The sequence below is a fragment of the Balaenoptera physalus genome (genome assembly GCF_965194825.1).
Source record: "Balaenoptera physalus genome assembly, chromosome: 3".
NCBI classification, from domain to species: Eukaryota; Metazoa; Chordata; class Mammalia; order Artiodactyla; family Balaenopteridae; genus Balaenoptera; species Balaenoptera physalus.
Window position 1 is genome coordinate 81018816 of NC_138890.1, and position 6386 is coordinate 81025201.

Sequence of the window (6386 nt, forward strand, 5' to 3'; positions counted from 1 at the left end):
AATGCTGAATGCATTCTGGCCTGGTGGCCATTGTTGTTATCATCCTCAGTATTTTTCTCTTTCATCTTCCTATTAGAAACTTAAACAATTTGTGTGGAAACACAAGAGACCTCGAATAACCAAAGCAATCTTGAGAAAAAAACAGAGCTGGAGGAATTAGGCTCCCTGACTTCAGATTATACTACAAAGCTACAGTCATCAAAACAGTATGGTACAGGAACAGCAACAGAAATATAGATCAGTGGAACAGGATAGAAAGCCCAGAGACAAACCCAAGCACCTATGGTCAATTAATCTAAAACAAAGGAGGCAAGAATATGCAAAGAAAAGACAGTCTCTTCAATAAGTGGTGCTGGGAAAAACTGGACAGCTACATGTAAAAGAATAAAACATTCTCTAACACCACACACAAAAGTAAACTCAAAATGGATTTAAGACCTAAATGTAAGACCGGATACCATACAACTCTTAGAGGAAAACATAGGCAGAATACTCTTTGACATAAATCGCAGAAATATCTTTTGGATCCACCTCCTAGAGTAATGAAAATAAAAACAAAAATAAACAAATGAGACGTAATTAAACTCAAAAGCTTCTGTACAGCAAAGGAAACCATAAACAAAAAGAAAGGATAACCCACAGAATGGGAAAAAAATATTTGCAAATGATGCGACCAACAAGGGATTAATCTCCAAAATTTACAAACAGCTCATGCAGCTCAATATAAAAAACAAACAAACAAACAAACAACCCAATCAAAAAAAAATGGGCAGAAGATCTGAATAGACATTTCTCCAAAGAAGACATACAGATGGCCGAAAAGCACATGAAAAGATGCTTAACATCACTAATTATTAGAGAAATGCAAATCAAAACTACAATGAGGTGTCACCTCACACTGGTCAGAATGGTCATCATCAAAAAATCCACAAACAATAAATGCTGGAGAGGGTGTGGAGAAAAGGGAACCCTCCTACACTGTTGGTGGGAATGTTAATTGGTACAGCTACTTTGGAGAACAGTATGGAGGTTCTTTAAAAAGCTAAAAATAGAGCTACCATATGATCCAGCAATCCCACACCTGGGCATATATCCAGAGAAAAACCATAATTCTAAAAGATACATATACCCCAATATTCATTGCAGCACTATTTCCAATAGCCAAGACATGGAAGAAACCTAAATGTCCATTGACAGATGTATGGATAAAGAAGATGTGGTACAAATATACAATGGAATATTACTCAGCCATTAAAAAGAATGAAATAATGCCATTTGCAGCAACATGGATGGACCCAGAGATTAGCATACTAAGTGAAGTAAGTCAGCCAAAGACAAATATCATATGGTATCACTTATATGTGGAATCTAAAAAAGTGATACAAACCAACTTATTTACAAAACAGAAACAGACTTAGAAAACAAACTTATGGTTATCAAAGGGGAAAGGCAGTGGGGGGATAAATTAGGAGTTTGGGATTAACATATACACACTACTATACATAAAATAGATAATCAATAAGGTCCTACTGTATAGCACAGGGAACTCTACTCAATATTCTGTAATAACCTAAATGGGAAAAAAAAATTTAAAAATAGATATATGTATATGTATAACTGAATCATTTTGCTGTACACCTGAAACTAACACAACATTGTAAGTCAACTATATTCTAATATAAAAATTAAAAAAAATTTTTTTTAAATCTAAAAAATATAAACTTAAATTTCCCAGCTATGATGTTTAAATAAGAAAATCCCACACGTATAGCTAGAGGAGTGAACCCAACTGGACTCTACTAATAAACATACCCCAATTCCCCAGTCATAGTGGTCATATGGCATAACTCAAGCTAATCAAGTCAATGAGACTCAGTTTGGGGACTTATGTAATGAGGTATGGGGAAAATAACAGTTTCTATTTTTAATGACTATGAATGAGGATACATGTAGTCTCTGCAATGGATGACTGCAATTTGTGGATTATGAGGGTAAAAGCCTGCCTGAGACAGGTATCAATAATGAGGCAGCAGTCTTAAAAATGTGGAGAGAAACTGGACATTGATTTTGTCATTTAGGTCCTTGATCAAATCTCAGCTCAAGTTTTCATCTGTTTGAGTCACTGCATTCCTTTCATTGTTTAAAGTTTGAGCTGAGTTCTCTTGCAACTAGAATTTATCAATAAATACTTCGTAAGACACACTGTAGCTGCAAGCTTCCCAGAAATAGAAGTGGAAATGCTGATTTTCAGTATAAAGAAATGTGACACAAATACATGCTGAAAAGCAAAGAATGGAAGCTCTTTTTTGTTGTTGTTGTTGGCAAGTGAAGAAACTAATATTTATTGAATAACTACTGAACGCCAGGCACTGGGTCAGTTATTGCCATGTCCATTACCTTATGTAACACTTCCAACTGTATGAAATAACCATACTATACCTATTTTATGGTTGAGGTTCTGAGAGCTAAAGCAAGACGACAAAAGTCACACAGCTAAAAGGTGATGGAGCCACGAGTAAAATTAATGTTTTTCTGACTAGGAAGCGCATGTGCGCATTGCAATGTAATAAAAATCCTCAATATGAAACTGTCAACTAGAGTAGCATGGAGTACAACTAGCCCAGCGTAAAACCATAAGGCATAAGAATGTCATTATTTTGTAGGAGACTCAAACTGCTTTCTATCTCTGAATATCTTAGAAAATCCATCCCAAATGATAAGTTAGATCAAGGGATACTGATGTTCCCCCTACTATAGAAATAGCCAGAGATCATTGACAAACGAGACAAGTACCCCTGGGGATCTGAAGATGAGTGGCTTTGTCACTGAACTAAAATTCATTTGCATATGGGCACCCTTTTGATTTCCAGGATCATTTTTTGAGATTATCATCTGGCCTCACTGAAGCATTTTCCCCAGATGATTCAGGCATATCTCTGACTCCTTTGACAAGATTTAGTAGAAAATTGATATTTCAATGAAAATAAGACCTTCTTATTAAGAAATGAATGTCTGGGAACTTAAAGCATCAACATTTATAATTTTTAAGACTTAAAGTCATGAGTCCCCTAAATCTAGCTAGGATTAATACTAAGTAAAATTGTCAAAGTAATCTGCTAAACACACTCATATTGATATATTATTATTCATAAGGCCCAGTTATTTTTTTTACTCTTTCCTAAGGATATTGGGGGTTTTTTGTTTTATTTTGTTAAGGCGCAAAGGCATTACCCAGGAATCTCAAAAAACTTCCCACAGAGCCTAGAAGGAAATATAAATGAGTTGGAACAGATGAGGTGGAGAGGTTACCTAGAGAAAAGCCAGTCTGAAGAGAAGATTCAGCTGAATGGGACCACCTGGGACCCAAGTCTCTTATTTCAAGAGCTTCTGATCTTTCAAGAGAATCCAGAAACCTATAGTTTTAGATAAACATTCCTAATATTTAAATGCTGTCATCTAATCCGTTAATTTGTAGACTCGTCTGATGACCAGCTTTCTGCCTCTAACTTCATCCCCAATATTGGACTTTAACAAAGGTATTTTCTTTTTTTTTTTTATCATCAGTCTTGTATTTTCTGCTCCATAATAAATACGGTCAGGCTGCAAGTCTTTTTCACATCATAGCCAAGGGAGGAGAATAAAAAAAGGAAAAGCCACCTTTCCAGATTGTCAGAAAAGCCACAAGCTGTAAAGCGAGCTTTGAGGCCCAAAGGTCCTGGGCACCTATGGTGATAGGCAGTACAGCTATAATTGCAACAGTGCCTACAATGTAAAGTTAGGTGTAAAGAAGGATCTTAAGTTTGACATGCAGTGATTGGTGTCACACTTCAAAGCAGATTTTTGAAGCTGAATAGAAAAAAATTTTGTAATATGATACAACAAACACTTTCAAAGCATAGACTGCTGATCTCATCTGTCAAGGCTTGTTTTTACCTGTTACCAGCTATTTTTAACGTGTCAAGGAAGATTACCCTATTGATCATGGAAATAGAAGCTATTTCATGAAATTCTCTTGGCCCTGATCACTATCAAATAATTACAGGAAATTACTTCCCATTGGTGTTTGAAAGGCTTCTTTCAGGGTCTATTTGCCCATTTAAACTAGTTTTGTGTGTCACTGGATTCTTGGGAGGTAATGGATGTGTTTTAATTAATTCGAATTGCCAGGCTTTGTGTCTAAGGTGCACATTTCTGCACTGAAAGGAAAAGCAATCAGCAATTTTTAATAAGGAAAATCTTTAGCTCTGACTTTGCTGTCACCACATATCTTACCAAAATGGTTTGGGGATGGTGTGGGTGACACTTAAAACATGTAGTGTGACAAGCAGAGGGTAAATATATTTCTGTATTTCTTCATAGAAATTGGATTTTTGATGGAAGAAATTTTGTGAAGTGAGAATAATGAGATTAAATTTTAATTGCAATCATGACAGTTGGCATGTACTTGAGCACTTTTACATCTCAGCAGAATCCAGAAAAGATGCCATGCAGCCTAGATCTCCTTCAAAGAAAGTAAAGCTCTATAAGAAAGTATGAGTTAAGAGCCCAATGTAAGCCTACAAGAATTAGAGCCCTGGAAGATAAAAGGTTCTTACATGTTAATAGATAGGCCAGTGCTCTTACCATAGACCCCCTGGCCTTGCAAGAAGTGGATGGAATGTCTTGAATAATCAAGAGAGTTCTTCCAGGAAAAAAAGTGCATGAAGGAAAGCTCAAGGGCCCCAGGTTTCTCTGGTTGGTGAGAAAGGAAACATCTTCCTACTTGTCAAAGAGATGGTAGATGGTAGACGGTAGAAATATTCCTGTGTGGCTACCAGGTGTAAATATGTGAATACTGTTTAAGCATACAGTAGATATTTATAGAACTGCAAGGGAAAAATGAGACCAGAATACGTCTGTATACCCCGGGACATGATATAAATCACAGTCTTTGCACAATCTTTCTATACATTTACAACAATAATTTCATCTTTTTGCTCTAACCTGCCTACCTTTAAGGAAGAAATGATATATTATAGAGAAAAATACTTGCTACAGCCAGTGGACTGGATTTAGGACCCCCATCCTAACAAGGGAAAAAAATGGGACAGGTTCCAGCTTTAAGGGCAACATGGAATAGAGTGGCTTGGAGATTATCTGGACATTCAAGGAAACATCCTGGCCCAACAGGCACTGTGTCCATTGATGATAATGCTGAATTCTAACCTCCATTGTTAGTGCAATAAAACTGGTAAACATTCTTGCCCTACCATGACTGGCTCAGGAGCTTGGTGAAGACTGAGTCACAGTGGGGTGGGGTTTTGAGAACTTCTGCTACGAAAGCTGAGGAAAGCAGATCCCAACAGATTCGTGGAAATATTTATAGATTTAGAATCATGGAATAGAAGAAATCTCTATGAAGCATCCATTCTGTCTTTTGCCACCAAGTAAATTTCTCTGCCAGCCAGGACCAAGGAAATGTTTTACCTAAACATAGATAGAATATAACATGTCTTTACTCCCCACCCCCCAAGTTTAAGGAGAGGAAAAACAAGTAGATTTTTCTTCTTTTCTAACATAAGCACTTAACTCTACATTTCCTATAAGTGCTTCTTTAAGTGTATCTCACACATTTTGATATGATGTGCCTTAATTATCATGAAGTTTTAAATGTTTTCTAAATTCCCTTGGTTTTTTTTCTTTGATCCATGAGTTATTTAGAAGTGTGATGCTCAATATTCAAATATTGGTGGCTTTTCATCATAGCTTATTATTATTGATTTCTGGTTTAATTCTCTTGCTATCAGAGATTGTATTCTGTAGGTATTCAATCATTTGTATTTTATCATTTACCTTACAGTCCATTTTTGATGAATAGTCCATGTCTACTTGAAAAGACTTTATCCTGCTGTTGTTACACGAACTAATGTGGAAATGCAATTAGATAATGTCAAGGTGGATTTTAAAGTTTTTTGCAAGCCTTCTATATCTTTATTAATCCTTCTGTCTGGTTTTCTTCCAAATACTGATCCAGGGTGTTAAGATCTCCAACTTTTGTCTTTTTTGTGGATTTGTCTTTTTTTCCCCTTTAGTTCTTCCAATTTCTGTTTCATACATTTCGAAACTCTATTAGGTACATGTGCAGTTGTGACCTTTAAGTCTTCCTTTAGGATTGAACTTTTTTTGTAATTACTTTTTATCATTATCTCTTGTAATATTCGTCTTGAAATCTATTTTGTCTGATAATAATATAAGCAATATGGCTTTGTCGTGCTGTTTGCAAGACATTTTTTAAACTGTAATTTTACTTCAAGCTATCTGTGTCTTCATATCAGAGTCCATCTTTTGGCATTAATATATTTCACATCTTGTTTTCTTATCCAATGTTTACTCTATTGGTATTTGAT